The sequence below is a fragment of the Oncorhynchus clarkii genome, chromosome 5, assembly GCF_045791955.1.
Source record: "Oncorhynchus clarkii lewisi isolate Uvic-CL-2024 chromosome 5, UVic_Ocla_1.0, whole genome shotgun sequence".
Lineage (NCBI taxonomy): Eukaryota > Metazoa > Chordata > Actinopteri > Salmoniformes > Salmonidae > Oncorhynchus > Oncorhynchus clarkii.
In genome coordinates, this window is record NC_092151.1 from 66,025,419 (window position 1) to 66,043,051 (window position 17,633).

Here is a 17,633-nt window from a genome sequence, read left to right on the forward strand (position 1 = left end):
CATAAAGAAAGCACATCAGTTGATATAGACAAACCCTTAACAGCAGGGTTTCAGAATAGAACATTGTTTCTAGCCACGGTGCAAATTCAAGTTTGAGTTAAGTATGAAGCTGTACTCCTTGGAGGTTTTTCTTTCTCTGCTTAGAACTCCCTCCTGTTTGCAGAAACCTTTGGCGTTCTCAAGCAGCATATTTTCAAGCAGGCATTATTTGTGGGCAGCATCACCAGGGGGTCCTGGAAAGAGAGCATGGGCAGTGAATGATCAATAAACGGGGCATGTTCCTATGCCCAGGCGTTGCCGATGTTTGCCAGATCTTGTCAGGAGTTCACCTAGGGGTCATGATTGGGGCTGTACCAAATGATTGATGTATTAGAATAATTGATTATGCTTATGTTGTATTAATAGAAGGGGAGGGGTTATAAGGTCCTAGACTACAGATTAACAATATTGTTCCACAGTACTTTTCTAGGCTCTTTGCCTCTTATGAAGAAACTGTCTGACAAATGTGTGACTGTGAAGACAGAACTCTGCAGGTGTAAGAGATAGGAGACTAGTCAGACATTCCACTATAAATCAACTTGGACATTTACTGCTAAGATTTTAGATAACACACTAAAAGCCTTGTTTATATAGCTGTGTAGGCATGGTTTTGGTCTCATGAGTAAAAGATAGTGACATCACAAGCGCTGGACTTCGGGTGTGATAAAATAACATGGGACCTTTTCTTTGATGCAGAACTTACTCGGAAACATGCATGCTATGTTCCTGATTGTCAACTTCTGTCTGCAATTGAATTAAACGTTTTTGAATGATTTAATTCAAGATATTGTTATAATGCTAATTTCACCAAAGATTGACAAGGAACAAGGAAACGAACCCTAACAATCTGATGCATAGCAATCTGTCAGTTGATGACACAGTCGATGACGTGGCACGCAACCATTGGTTGATGCATACACTGTCTGAGCAGGGGAAGGGATGGTGCCTTCCAAGCAGGGTTGGGGACCTGGGGTCAATTCAAATTGAAGGCGTCAGGAAGTGATTTTGAATTTGAAATTCAAAACTGGAAAGACTTTTGAAAGAAATAGCTTCTACTTTTCAGTTTATTGAGAAGTCATCGAAAATAAATTACTTTGTTCAGTTATTGAATAAAAATGTCAGTTTACTTCCTGAATTGACTTCCTTCAATTCGAATTGACTGCCTTCAATTCAAATTGACCCCAACCCTGTTGCCAAGTCACGACACAGTTTTCCCATCATACAGACACACACTTCCCTTTCTCGCAAAAAAATGTATTACACACGCATTGGAAACTGTATAAGCAATACAAAATAACCTCTCAGACCAGGTGCATGGGGAAAGAGGACAGTTGGAGATACAGGTCACATAAAAAAAGAACACTGTTGTTTACAAAATTAGCTGGCATCCCCAGTTACTGTGTGAATTTACCGTTAAGCCTAGTTTAATGTGCTATACTGTAGGTATGGTCATCTAATGTTTCATCCTCGTGTATTGCACAGTTCATGGTAGTCCCTACTGAAACATTACTTGTAGATCAGACTGAAAAACAATATAATACCACTATATTTTCTACAACTCACCCCGCTTATAGGTCCTTGGGTGCAAAGTGATGTGGCATAGTTGAATCGATAACGTAGAATAACCGGCTCTGTACAGTATGTCATGAAAGATGATGGTAGAAGGTCACTAGTGAGATAGGTCTTCGCTTGCTATTGATCTGCTCTGGCCTCAGACAGTTTGGAAAATACAGACAGGGGATCAGTCAGCTTCTATTCAATTAACACAATGGAAAATAATAGTAAAGAAAACACCATAGCGGGTCCTTGTGTCTACCCGTGTTTTCTTTGACCAGTGACTCATGCCGTTTGGTCTTCTGGGGATTTACTTGGAAAAACCCATCAGTGGTAGAGAGATGGCTGCTGTGTTCATCTGCTCTCTGACCTTCTACTGGTTAAACAAAAGGCTGGAAAAACACTGGAGGAAACTAGTTAACAGAATAGAATAGCATGAGCCAAATATCAAGAAAACAAATGTTGTGACCCATGAGAGAGAGGAAGTTGTGATGGCATGATGTCACACATGGCTTTCTATAAAGCTATTTTGTGTGACGTGGCGAGAATATTTAAAGCCATTCGCTGGTTGAAAGATTCTTGAAATCTATGTGTGTAGCTGGGACAGGTAGTGAACGTGAAGAGGTGGTCATGGGTTAGGTGACTGAGGAAAGGAGGAGACTGAGGCGGAAACTCCTTTAACCACATTGTGGTTTATTTACTGGATCGTTTTTTTGCCTGGATTTGACCGAGTTGGGGGAGACAGAGCAGCGAGGTCGGGCCGTGGCGATTTCCTCCATTTAATGAGTTGAGCTCTGTCGGACATTTCCACCCAACCTAATTATAGTGCTCTGGCCCAAGCGCAAGCGAGCATGAATTAAAGGGTGATTCCACCAACTCCATGGGCCTTTTCAACACTGGTTGTATCAGAGGTTGATGACAAAGTGCTATGGAGGTGCTCAAACAAAAGAGAGGTTAATTAATACACAGAGAGCGCGTGCAAAACAGAGGTCTACAAACATGGCATTTACAAAGATTGAGCGCTCCTGAAATACAAGAACAGCGATCTACCAACATAGCATTACAAAGATTGAGCTTCTGAACAAACTGGGGTTTTTAAACCATGGGGAAGGAACTGTGATAGGGTAGGAAACAGGAGGAGGTGTGTCTTCTGATTGATGGGTTGATTGTTGACTGATTGGGGAGTAATGATTTTCACCTGTGAGGGGAGAAGGAGAGAAAAGAAACACACACAGGATACACACAGACACAGGATACACAGACACAGGATACCTGTATCCGTAACACTCCCACCCTTAAAAGAGCAACCCTAGGGGGGATTGCGACTACAGTATTTAAATGAACACTCACAACAAATCAACAACCTTGCAAAACATACAGAAATCATCTTAGCATCTGCCAACACATTATCTGAACCCTTTTTGTGGCGGATCTCCAAATTATAATTTTGTACAATCAGCGCCCAACGCATAAGGCGCTGGTTCTGGTTGTACATTCGGTGGAGAAAAACTAAGGGGTTATGGTCAGTATACACAATCACTGGTAGGGCACTGGAACCAATGTATACTTCGAAGTATTGCAGAGCCAACAACAAAGCAAGAGCTTCTTGTTCTATTGTCGCATAGTTTGTTTGACATTTATTAAATTTACGTGAAAAATAACAAACGGGATGATCTACTCCACTCTTGTCCTGCTGCAGTAGAACAGCACCAGCACCTCTGGCACTAGCATCTACCTCAAGTTTTCTCACTCACTAGGTCATCAAGGTATGCACTAACGATAATGACAGGTTTGTGTTTGTGATTATCCAACATTATTTGAGTTGGGCAATCTAACACACTGCTGCTGAGTATTGCGCAACTCCAAGCCATCAACATCATCAATATGTTCGCAGTAGTAGCAGAGGAGACAGCAGTACCTTCCTCTGTTTTTGAACTATCTAACTGTGTGATGGGTCGGGTGTGGTATGTTTGTGCCATCTTTCAAGCGCACCCTGAGACTCTGGGTGATAGGCGCTTGATACACGGTGCGTAATTGATAAGGATTTCAACACCTGCTTGAAGAGCTTGGATAGGAAATTGGTACCTTGATTGCTTTGGAGTGGTCACTTTTATCCAATACTTCCAATACGGGTACTACCTTTCCTCCGGCAATATCGTTACCCATTATAAAGGTCACACCTTTCACTGGCAACTTAGGACGTACCCCCACTCTGAATATTCCACTGATTAACTCAGAGTGTACTTTCACAAAGTGCAATGGCACTGGGACAAAACCCATTTCAATACCCTGCACTAACACACTGGAACCACAGTATGTATCGTCAGATAAGGGCAACACATCAGACAATATAAACGACTGCGCCGCACCAGTATCTCTAAGGATTTTAACCGGACGCTGAGACGCTTCGTCATTCGTTAGGGACACAAACCCATCGGAAATGAATGGTTCATAACTACGGTCGGGGACTGGGTCTTTCAAACTACAGATACTCTGAGGCACCTGTTTTGTTGTAGACCTCACAACCGTACGAATTAGAGCAACACCTGTTGGTGGCTTGGCACGAAGAGGCATCCCTTGTTTGCGTTTAAGCAGGAAGCAATCATTAATCATATGTCCCACTTTATGACAATAGAAACAGGAACGCTCATTCTTCTGGCGTGCTTTATATACTACTGCTGGCCGACTAGGGCTAAAGGTAGGAAACTCAGTGGTTCTACTCTCAGTTTGAGCCGAAAACACACTCTTGTGCGTCAACACAAACTCGTCTGCCAACACAGACGCTTCTGCCAGGGAGGATACTTTCTGTTCGTTTAGGTAAACTACAATGCGTTCGGGTAAGCAATTTTTAAATTCTTCCAACAAGATTAACTCCCGGAGAGAGTTGAAATCAGTTACCTTACTAGCAGCATGCCATTTATCAAACAGATTTCCCTTGTCTCTAGCAAATTCCACATAAGTCTTACTAGAAGACTTTCTATGAGACCTAAATCTCTGTCGGTATGCCTCAGGCACAAGCTCATAGGCACGAAGAACAGTAGCTTTGACCACTTCATAATTCAAACTGTCCTCTAGAGGTAGCGCTGACAAAACCTCTTGGGCTTTACCAGTTAATTTACACTGAAGTAATAGGCACCATACCTCTTCAGGCCACTTCAATGCTACGGCTATACGCTCAAATACACAAAAATAGGAGTCAACCTCCGACTCTCTGAACAAAGGATATCTAATTTGGGCTCTCTCTTCCACCTCTAGTTGTAACTGTGCTAAACGGACATCCCTTCTGGCATCACCGTTTGACAGTGGGGAGAGTGGATCAAAATGGGACAATGTGGCTGGTGTTTTAGCCTCGCCCTCATTATCAGACACCAATGGGCTTACAGAAGCAGCAACATCCCCTACAGGGTTAGTAGACTCAGGCAGCGGTAACACAAGCACTTGCTCTTCCAACAATACATTTAATACTAGCTGTTTAACCTCCGCCTTAACTACACTCTGCGGAATCGATATTGAATAATGGTCAGCCAAGGTCACTAAATCAACTCTACGACATTTGTCAAAAACCTCCCACGAAGGGTTATCCAAAAAGGACTTCAAATCAAAAGTAGCCATCTTACACTACTTCACAAGAGCCAACGAAAATAGCAAACACTAATGCTACTTCAGCTATAACGTTCAACACTGAACTATGCCACTATCAACAATCTACATGAGCGGCATGGGTGTCAGTAAAGACAGGATCCCGGATGAGGCTCCCACTTATGTTACGAATCCCTTTTGGCCCGACAGTCTAGGGGGGATGGTAGTGAGACCCGTAACATAACTCATGTAAATTATAATAGTGACAAAGTAAAAGTGAACGAAATAACCAGGACAACTGAAATAATACCGTCAAACTCAGGGTTTATTGTAAAACACACGGTAATGGGGGGGGGGGGAGCAGGAAAAGGGGCTGAGCTGGACCCAAGGAAAGAAACAAATATGCAAAAACACCCCTAAGCTAGACTAGCCTATTTCAACAACAGCTAACTAACCAAAAATACAGTGGGTGGTCCACCCAGTTCTAACTAGTGTTTTTAACAAAGTTTACCTAACAAGAACAGCGACACACACACACACACACACACACACACACACACACACAGGATACACACAGACACACACACACACACACACACACACACACACACACACACACACACACACACACCCATGCAAGCAGGTTGGTGTACTATGATAACAGAGCAGATATATATAAATTAATAATATGATACGCTTTCAAAGCTCTTTTGCCCCTGGACTGCATCTCTCAGTTTATGCTGAGTGTTTCATCTCCTGCTGCAGTGCCCTCTGCTCTGTCATCTCAGAAGGAGAGGCTGCTGGGAGTCCTCAGTCTCCAGATGAGAGGTCAGATAAACAGCAGCCTTATGACCACTGAGATCATATCTACTGAGAGACTGGAGAAAAGCCATGATTGAGACAGATAGGAGAGAGAAATGGAAGACCATGCCGACATGAATTTTAGTGACAGCCTGAATGGAAATGGTTTGTGTGTGTCTGTGTGTGTTTATGTTGGTGTGTGTGTCACCATGTATGAGTCGGCTGGAGTTGGAGGAAACGTGTGGTGATCCATCAGTGCCAGGCGGGGCCCTCAGCAGGGTTCTGAAGAGAAACGCAATAACATTCTGTGACCCTGAGGATCCGGTCAGCGAGCCCATGCTGCTTTAACTGTAGTTCAGCACAACAAATCATCCAGTTGGTCAAGTGGGGCCACGACCCTGGTCTGCCCCGGCTCCCAGACTGAGGTACTCTCGTGTCTAAGTAGAGAAACAACCTCTCTGGGGGTCCTTGGGTGACTACTGTCCTTCCAATAAACCAGACATTACATGACCCCTTTTTCACATTTCCTGTTTATGATGCTACTGGCTATTAACCTGTACCCTCATTGGGACTGATTAACATTCAGTTGGATTCTTTCTGATGTGAATATTGCCCTTTGGAGTACTTTGGGGTAATTAATATATACCCATTTTGGTATCTTTTGCACAAGGATACCATCTTCTTTTCATGCATTATATCACAGACACTTTGGTTAATCTGTTGCTCTGCTCTGATGCAGTAAACTATCTACAACGTGCCACATACATGACCCTACTATCTCTACCATTTTCAATTATAAAATGAAAGGCAATTATTTGGTAGCCCATATAGATTCAAGAAAGCTTCATACAGCTTCCATCAATTTTAGACATGTATGCTGCTGTTTGATGCATGGGTCATGTGTGATCTCACTGATTTATGGTCAGCTCTGGATTTTCATCTGTCTGATCTCTCAGGTCTACAGCCTGATCTCAGGCCTGTGGATTTACAGCTCTCACCCTCTGATCGACCAGGTCTGTACACCCCCATTCATTTGAATCCAATCTGTTTGCTGAGTGAGTGAGTGAGTGAGTGAGTGAGTGAGTGAGTGAGTGAGTGAGTGAACCCTTCTGAAGTCATTGGAATAATTCATTTCTAAGCCTTCACTTTCTCCCATGTTTAGCCATGGGCTTTGGTTAATATTAGCCTTGTCTGTAAGGGTCCTGTCCTATACTTTGAGTAATGATGTCCCTCTCAGTCTTTGATACAGGAGCTGCATGCATACTGTAGTAGATGGCTATTGTGTCGATGGCCTTGCCACTCTTAGGAGTGAGGTATGTGGAAAGGGATGACCTCTGGTTCCTCACTGATCCAGGATTCTCTCCCCTGCCTGGCACAAGCTGAAGGTGGATTCGCCCCAACCTGAAGGAAGTTTTATGCAGAGAGGAAAATATTAGCTTAGTCTTGATCAAGTTTCTGTGCAGGCACATCTGAAAATGTTCTGCTGTAAGATTTACACTCTAACATTTCTTTGGCTGACTGGATTGGGGGCTTTTGTTCCTGGCTGAGTACATTCACAATGGTTTGCATGAGCAAGAGCTGCAGTTAAAATGTGTTCTTGGCAGACAGGAGACAATGAGAATGAAAATGTCAAACAAGAATCCCATCTAGTAGGGTCAGACCTGAGCAGAAAATACACATTCAGAGTATATTAATGTGTATGTTTGTGTGTATATACACTGCTCAAACAAATAAAGGGAACACTTAAACAACACAATGTAACTCTAAGTCAATCACACTTCTGTGAAATCAAACTGTCCACTTAGGAAGCAACACTGATTGACAACACATTTCACATGCTGTTGTGCAAATGGAATAGACAAGAGGTGGAAATTATAGGCAATTAGCAAGACACCCCCAATAAAGGAGTGGTTCTGCAGGTGGTGACCACAGACCACTTCTCAGTTCCTATGCTTCCTGGCTGATGTTTTGGTCACTTTTGAATGCTGGCGGTGCTTTCACTCTAGTGGTAGCATGCGACGGAGTCTACAACCCACACAAGGAGCTCAGGTAGTGCAGCTCATCCAGGATGGCACATCAATGCGAGCTGTGGCAAGAAGGTTTGCTGTGTCTGTCAGCGTAGTGTCCAGAGCATGGAGGCGCTACCAGGAGACAGGCCAGTAAATCAGGAGACGTGTAGGAGGGCAACAACCCAGCAGCAGGACCGCTACCTCCGCCTTTGTGCAAGGAGGAGCAGGAGGAGCACTGCCAGAGCCCTGCAAAATGACCTCCAGCAGGCCATAAATGTGCATGTGTCTGCTCAAACGGTCAGAAACAGACTCCATGAGGGTGGTATGAGGGCCCGATGTACACAGGTGGGGGTTGTGCTTACAGCCCAACAATGTGCAGGACGTTTGGCATTTGCCAGAGAACACCAAGATTGGCAAATTCGCCACTGGCGCCCTGTGCTCTTCACAGATGAAAGCAGGTTCACACTGAGCACATGTGACAGAGTCTGGAGACGCCGTGGATAACGTTCTGCTGCCTGCAACATCCTCCAGCATGACCGGTTTGGCGGTGGGTCAGTCATGGTGTGGGGTGGCATTTCTTTGGGGGGCCGCACAGCCCTCCATGTGCTCGCCAGAGGTAGCCTGACTGCCATTAGGTACCGAGATGAGATCCTCAGACCCCTTGTGAGACCATATGCTGGTGCGGTTGGCCCTGGGTTCCTCCTAATGCAAGACAATGCTAGACCTCATGTGGCTGGAGTGTGTCAGCAGTTCCTGCAAGAGGAAGGCATTGATGCTATGGACTGGCCCGCCCGTTCCCCAGACCTGAATCCAATTGAGCACATCTGGGACATCATGTCTCGCTCCATCCACCAATGCCACGTTGCACCACAGACTGTCCAGGAGTTGGCGGATGCTTTAGTCCAGGTCTGGGAGGAGATCCCTCAGGAAACCATCCGCCACCTCATCAGGAGCATGCCCAGGCGTTGTAGGGAGGTCATACAGGCACGTGGAGGTCACACACACTACTGAGCCTCATTTTGACTTGTTGTATGGACATTACATCAAAGTTGGATCAGCCTGTAGTGTGGTTTTCCACTTTGAGAGTGACTCCAAATCCAAACCTCCATGGGTTGATAAATTTGATTTCTATTGATAATTTTTGTGTGATTTTGTTGTCAGCACATTCAACTATGTAAAGAAAAAGGTATTTAATAAGAATATTTCATTCATTCAGATCTAGGTTGTTATATTTTAGTGTTCCCTTTATTTTTTTGAGCAGTGTATATATATATATATATATATATATATATATATATATATATATATAATTTATTTTAAAATATATATTTATATATAAACGTCCTCACTGTCAACTGCGTTTATTTTCAGCAAACTTAACTTCGCTGGCCATGGCAGAACACTGACATCCCTGTCTTGCAGGAAATCACGCACAGAACGAGCAGTATGGCTGGTGGCATTGTCATGCTGGATGAGCCTGCAGGAAGGGTACCATATGAGGGAGGAGGATGTCTTCCCTGTAATGCACAGCGTTGAGATTGCCTGCAATGACAACAAGCTCAGTCCGATGATGCCGTGACACACCGCCCCAGACCATGACGGACCCTCCATCTCCAAATCGTTCCCGCTTCAGAGTACAGGCCTCGGTGCAACACTCATTCCTTCGACGATAATCGCGAATCCGACCATCACCCCTGGTGAGACAAAACCCTGACTCGTCTGTGAGGAGCACTTTTTGCCATTCTTGTCTTGTCCAGCGACGGTGGGTTTGTGGCGACGTTGTTGCTGGTGATGTCTGGTGAGGACCTGCCTTACAACAGGCCTACAAGCCCTCAGTCCAGCCTCTCTCAGACTATTGCAGACAGTCTGATCCCTGATGGAGGGATTGTGCATTCCTGGTGTAACTCGGGCAGTTGTTGTTGCCATCCTGTACCTGTCCCGCAGGTGTGATGTTCGGATGTACCAATCCTGTGCAGGTTGTTACATGTGGTCTGTCACTGCAAGGACGATCAGCTCTCCGTCCTGTCTCCCTGTAGCGTTGTCTTAGGCATCTCACAGTACGGACATTGCAATTTATTGCCATGGCCACATCTGTATTAATCATGCCTCCTTGCAGCATGCCTAAGCTGGGACCCTGGGCATGAGCAGGGACCGTGGGCATCTTTCTTTTGATGTTTTTCAGAGTCAGTAGAAAGACCTCTTTAGTGTCCTAAGTTTTCATAACTGTGACCTTAATGACCTACCGTCTGTTAAGCTGTTAGTGTCTTAACGACCGTTCCACAGGTGAAGGTTCATTAATTGTTTAATGTTCATTGAACAAGCATGGGAAACAGTTCAAACCCTTTACAATGAAGATCTGTGAAGTTATTTAGATTTTTAAAAGTCTTTGAAAGACAGGGTCCTGAAAAAGGTGTTTCTTTTCTTCTGTGTTTGTGTTTGTGTGTGTGTGTGTGTGTGTCTTGAGAGAAAGAAAGATATTTCCTATTTTCATGAGATTGAAGGCCAGATCCACTGTTTTACATAAAAACCTTTCCCCCCCACTCCCACTTACAGTCCCTCTCACGCACCACAGCATCCCTCTTCTCTGTTTGCATCTCTCTCTTTCTCCTCCCTCATCCCTCCATCAGCACTTCCTTTATTTCTAATCCCTAGCTAACAGATACCAGAACAAAGAGTGACCCTGAGCTTCTGTTGAGTTCTGCCTTTGCCTGAGGAGAACAAAGAGACGAGGGCCTGTTCTCTCTTCAACAGACAGCAGAGTGAAAACACTATGACTGTATACCCTTCCCTTCCCTTCCTTACTCTGTTTAGAACATTTTGGTGTAATGGATGATATTTAATTCAGTATCTTTTCAAGAGAAGATGGTGAATATAGCCGTCAGGCTGGCCCCCATGCCATGGCCCATGTATAGGCTAGACACTGTATCACTGTCCGTGTCCCACGGTGGCAGGGCCAGCTGATATACTCTCATTGTTGCTCCTCACCGTCCCACTGGTCCTATCTCTATTCTCTCTCTTCAGCGCTCCACAGCTGTTGTTCTGTATGGAGGTCTTTGATCTTTGTGTCCGTCAGCACTGTGTCCATATCCTGACCCCTCTACCCAGAGTCTTCTGGGCCCTCTCATCAGCCCGCCACTCTGCAAATGGGCTGGTCAACCACTAAATACCAACGTATAGACAAGTGCTATGTTTGCTTGACCATTCCCCAAAACATGTATAAATATTGGACTATAAATTGTGCCTTGCTGTATTATACTTATGCTAAAATGTTTTCTATTCGGGCCACCCGGGTGGCGCAGTGGTCTAAGGCCACTGCACTTGAACTCAATTTAACCTTGCGCAATACCCGAGATGCAGTCGCACCCCTAAAAACAAAAAACATTTGTCATAAGAAACTAGCTCCCTGGTATACAGAAAATACCCAAGCTCTGAAGCAAGCTTCCAGAAAATTGCAACGGTAATGGCGCCACACCAAACTGGAAGTCTTCTGACTAGCTTGGAAAGACAGTACCGTGCAGTATCGAAGAGCCCCCACTGCTGCTCAATCATCCTATTTTTCCAACTTAATTGAGGAAAATAAGAACAATCCAAAATGTATTGTTGATACCATCGCAAAGCTAACTAAAAAGCAGCATTCCCCAAGAGAGGATGGCTTTCACTTCAGCAGTGATTCATTCATGAACTTCTCTGAGGAAAAGATCATGAGCATTAGAAAGCAAATTACGGACTCCTTTTAAATCTGCGTATCCCTCCAAAGCTCAGTTGTCCTGAGTCTGCACAACTCTGCCAGGACCTAGGATCGAGGGAGACACTCAAGTTTTTTAGTACTATGTCTCTTGACACATGGATGAAAATATTCATGGCCTCTAAACCTTCAAGCTGCATACTGGACCCTATTCCAACTAAACTACTGAAAGAGCTGCTTCCTGTGCCTGGCCCTCCTATGTTGAACATAATAAACGTCTCTCTATCCACCGGATGTGTACCAGACTCACTAAAAGTGGCAGTAATAAGGCCTCTCTTGAAAAAGCCAAACATTGGCCCAAAAAATATGAAAAACTATCGGCCTATATTGAATCTCCCATTCCTCTCAAAATGTTTATAAAAAGCTCTTGCGCAACAACTCACTGCCTTCCTGAAGACAAACAATGTATACAAAACGCTTCAGTCTGGTTTTAGATCCCATCATAGCACTTGTGAAGGTGGTAAATTACCTTTTAATGGCGTCAGACCGAGGTACTGCATCTGTCCTCGTGCTCCTAGACCTTAGTGCTGCTTTTGATACCATCGATCACCACATTCTTTTGGAGAGATTGGAAACCCAAATTGGTCTACACAGACAAGTTCTGACCTGGTTTAGATCTTATCTGTCGGAAAGATATCAGTTTGTCTCTGTGGATGGTTTGTCCTCTGACCAATCAACTGTACATTCCGGTGTTCCTCAAGGTTCCGTTTTAGGACCACTATTGTTTTCACTATATATTTTACCTCTTGGTGATGTCATTCGGAAACATACTGTTAACTTTCACTGCTATGCGGACGACACACAGCTGTACATTTCGATGAAACATGGTGAAGCCCCAAAATTGCACTACCTGGAAGCCTGTGTTTCAGACATAAGGAAGTGGATGGCTGCAAATGTTCTACTTTTAAACTCGAGACAAAACAGAGATGCTTGTTCTAGGTCCCAAGAAACAAAGAGATCTTCTGTTGAGTCTGACAATTAATCTTGATGGTTTTACAGTCGTCTCAAATAAAACTGTGAAGGACCTTGGCGTCACTCTGGACCCTGATCTCTCTTTTGACTAACATATCAAGACTATTTCAAGGACCGCTTTTTTCCATCTACGTACCATTGCAAAAATCTGAAACTTTCTGTCCAAAAATGATGCAGAAAAATTAATCCATGCTTTTGTTACTTCTAGGTTAGACTACTGCAATGCTATACTTTCCAGCTACCCGGATAAAGCACTAAATAAACTTCAGTTAGTGCTAAACACGGCTGCTAGAATTTTGACGAGAACCAAAAAATTTGATCATATTACTCCAGTGCTAGCCTCTCTACACTGGCTTCCTGTTAAGGCAATGGCTGATTTCAAGGTTTTACTGCTAACCTACAAAGCATTACATGGGCTTGCTCCTACCTATCTTTCCAATTTTGTCCTGCCGTACATACCTACACGTACGCTACGGTCACAAGACGCAGGCGTCCTTACTGTCCCTATAATTTCTAAGCAAACAGCTGGAGGCAGGGCTTTCTCATATAGAGCTCCATTTTTATGGAATGGTCTGCCTACCCATGTGAGAGACGCAGACTCGGTCTCAACCGTTAAGTCTTTATTGAAGACTCATCTCTTCAGTAGGTCCTATGATTGAGTGTAGTCTGGCCCAGGAGTGTGAAGGTGAACGGAAAGGCCCTGGAACATCGAACCAACCTTGCTGTCTCTGCCTGGCCGGTTCCCCTCTCTCCACTGGGATTCTCTGTCTAACCCTATTACAGGGGCTGAGTCACTGGCTTACGTGTGCTCTTCCATGCTGTCCCTAGGAGGGGTGCGTCACTTGAGTGGGTTGAGTCACTGACGTGATCTTCCTGTTCGGATTGGCGCCCCCCCCTTGGGTTGTGCCGTGGCGGCGATCTTTGTGGGCTATACTCTGCCTTGTCTCAGGATGGTAAGTTGGTGGTTGAAGATATCCCTCTAGTAGTGTGGGGGCTGTGCTTTGGAAAAGTGGGTGGGGTTACATCGTCGGATGGGGCAACAGCGTCTCCTGACCCCTCCTGTCTCAGCCTCCAGTATATATGCTGCAGTAGTTTGTGTCGGGGGGCTAGGGTCAGTCTGTTATATCTGAAGTATTTCTCCTGTCTTATCCGCTGTCCTGTGTGAATTTCAGTATGCTCTCTCTAATTCTCTCTCTCTCTCTCTCTTTCTCTTTCTTTCTCTTTTTCTCTCCTTTTATCTTTCTTCCTAGGTTCTGGCCTTTCTAGGGAGTTTTTCCTAGCCACCGTGCTTGCTTGCTGTTTGGGGTTTTAGGCTGGCACTTTGTGACATGCTGATGTAAGAAGGGCTTTATAAATAAATTTGATTTGATAATGACACTCACTTGGACTCCATCACCTCCTTGATTACCTGCCCTATATATGACACTACACTTGGTTTCTTTCCCATGTGTCATTTTTTCTGTTGCTTGTCTGCATTGTTTGTGTTTTGTATTATGTTACATTTATTTATTAGAACACACTCCCTGAACTTGCTTCCTGACTCTCAGCCCACTTGTTACAGAATGATGCCTCACCAAAGGGAAGCATCAGGGTGTTTATTTATTTATTTTATTATTTTTTTTTGCTGGTGAAACGTTTTAATAAAACAACAAAACCAAGAACACAACACTAACATAAGGCAGTACCCCAATACACAAGAACAATACCAACTGTTGAGTGACATATAAAGGGGATGAAATTATGAAGGTAATGGAGTCCAGGTGTGAATCATGATGATTCACAGGTGCACGTAATGATGAGCGCCAGGTGTAATAATAATGATGAATCCCAGGACCGGTGGTTAGTATTCTGGCGACGTTGACGCCGGAGGGCAGGAGCTGAAGCAGACGTGACAGTACCTCTGACGTGCGGTTCCATGGATGATGTTGGAGCCCAGAATGTCCTCCGCCCGGAACCCAACACGCTACTCTGGGCCATAAACCCTCCCAGTCCACCAGATACTGGAACCGGCCCCCACGACGCCGGTAGTCCAGTAGGGATCTGACAGAGTACGCCGGGTTCCCCTCAATGTCCAGGGGGGTGGAGGTGTGTCGTGGGGGACAGCATCAGCTAGGGGACCAGGAACCACCGGCCTGGGAAGGGAGACATGAAAAGAGGGTGACATACGGTAGTGACTGGGTAATTGTAACCTGTATGTCACCTCATTGACCCTCCGGAGAACCTTGAACGGCCCCACAAACCGGGAGCTCAGTTTCTGGCCGGACAGGCGGAGTGGCAGGTTCCTGGTAGAGAGCCAGATGCGATCCCCAGGATGGAACACAGGGGTCTCACTGCAATGATGGTCTGCCTGTTCCTTCTACACGATGAACGGCGCGCTGAAGTCTCACGTGCGCATTGTTCCACACCTCCTCCACGCGCCGGAACAACTCATCTACCACGGAGCCAGGGCTGGCTGGAAACCCAACACACACTGGAAGGGTGTCAACCCGGTGGAGGAGTGACGTAGAGAGTTCTGGGCGTACTCTGCCCAAGTAAGGAAACGTGCCCACTCACCCTGCCGGTCCTGACAGTGACTCCTCAGGAACCTTCCCAGCTCCTGATTCATCCTCTTCACCTGCACCTGCTTCCGACTCACCGCCCCATCATTACAGGTGCACCAATGGCGCTATTGGACAAGTGCAGAACCAAGTGTTGTCTTCCAGGCCCTGCACATGTCATTGCAATAGTGATGATATCATAACTTTAGCGGCAACTACAGAGCAGATGGACTCTGGGTTGTATCTGTTTTAAGTGACTGCCCTGGCCAGATGGGTTTGAAAACATAATATCAGTGAGTGGCCTGAATCCACTGCTGCAAGACAGTACGGTGTGTCTGTGGGTCCAAAGCTTTATTTCCAACCTTTATTCTTTCAATGACAGCCTGCCTTTTTCATCATAATGCTTTAAGATTAGAAATAAATGCAGTTTATGACAGCTTAGCTGTCTGTATATGCTTGTCATACAGTCTATGCTTAAAGAAGTGTATAGGTTCCCAGGGATGGATTAACCATTGCAAATAAGACTCAAAGAGAAGAAAGGAAAATAAAATAGTGTCTTGTCATTATGTTGTTTTAGAAGTGTGCTGCTTATTCCTTCTTTCTGGCCCCACTCTGCTCTGCGGGTGGGCATTAGGCTGGACGTTAGCACTTGTTTGTGTGGGTAATGTGGAAGCCTTGTGTGCCCGCTACTTAGCGCTATTTACCATGCCCCCCGCTGTCATAGGCCTGCAGGCTCTGTGTGAGTGGCAGGGCGGGGCAGGACTCAGCAGGGCTCCGACAAACAGTTCTAGAGAGAGAGAGAAAAGAGCAGCGGCTGAGCACAGGCAACAGTATCAGAGGTGTATACAATAGGTGTGCTCAAAACAGTGCAGCAGGATCGGGTACTTATCTGAGAGAAAAAAAGTGGCATTTAATTTAGTGCTGTTCTCGGTTCCATAGTCAGGGTTTTAATTTGGAGGTTGAAATGACATGAGACGATAGATGGTAGGAGCTGCACAGTGAACAAGGGCTATCACACAGATCTGAGGGTACCTGCTTCCTGCCTGGGATAATAATTTCCAAGAACTGGATAGGCCATCTGATCTGGCTTCCCAAACTTCTTAATAAGTAAATCAATACCATATCTTCATATTGTTTGTAGCGATGCACTCGCTTCCAATCGTTTAATTACATTATCCCACTTCTGTGATCGCTGGGAAGGTTGTTTGAAAGCCTGTGCTGAGGTAATGGCTTGTACAGAAAATGATCCTTAAAACATTTGGCTTAGTAAGAGAGCTGGTGTTCTGTGTTTTAATTGCTGTAGCAGTACATAAGATATGCTTAGGTAAGTTTGATAGTTTCCCCTTGGGATCTACTTTTCCTCATATTGAATCTGGTCCTTATTTCTGTCATACAACATGTCACAATTCCTGTTTTTGGAACAACCCACATTTTCTGGAGTAAATAAAAGATTGAAGAATGTATTAAAGTTCCACGTGTCCCCCATTCCCCAAGGATTCTCTCACTTTCTGCACCTTAGCAAAAAAACGTCTTTACTCTTATCTGCTGAGAGTGAGAGAGGCAATTTAGTGGAGGATAGACTGTTGAGTCATGGTGCAATGCTACTGAAGAGGGATTATGGAAATGTGAATGTTGTTCAGGCAACTGATTTCAGAGTGACAGCTCCACACTGGGACCATTCCTAAGTCATGAGATAAGAAGATCACTTTACACACAGCTGAATACTTAAACAAGTGATGATTTAATGCCACCATTATGCACCACTTCATATAGCTGTAAACCAGGGGGTATTACTATCTCTGTGTAACAACTGTAGTTTGGAATCCCTTTCTTCTGCCTTGGATTCATCTTTGAACAAATCCAGCTGTAGCCGTGCTTCTCGGTCGGCTTGTGCAATCCGTTTAAATGTTGGCTGGAGGGTTCCCAGAATCAGATCAGGAATATGAAGAAAATCCGTTCCATTTGAGCCCCCGAGCAGACTTGTATCGAGTCAAGGTCGCCTGGATGAGGGAAAATAGAAATTCACTCATTTAGCCGCCACATTCACATGCCAATTCACACTCGGAGCGGCAGATGAGCAGTTAGCATTCTCTGTAATGGCTGTTTATGTTATCCTGGATCAGTGTGATTATGCAATCTAGCCTCCATAGCGGTGATTCTTCAGACAGATTATTGTGAACAAACACATTATTTTCTTACTGTAATTAAGGGACCAATTACACGCCATTGTTATTGTTGTGTACTCAGACTGAAATGAAGCGAGGCACCTATTAACTTATCAGATCTGTTGTTCTTTTTGGAGTTATGTTTTATGACAGTAGAATATGTACTGTAGGTCCACTAAGGCATAGAGAGCCATAGTTAAAGTTGTTGAAGGGTGAGTCAACGCTTACTGAT

At 44.7% G+C, this 17,633-nt stretch overlaps 1 protein-coding gene across 1 annotated transcript in view; it reads left to right on the forward strand.

Moving 5' to 3' along the window:
- The window catches only part of LOC139409250 (ephrin type-B receptor 1-like), a 196,000-nt gene that overhangs the window by 100,468 nt on the left and 77,899 nt on the right, over positions 1-17,633 (forward strand). The gene's annotated exons all lie outside the window — the stretch shown is intronic.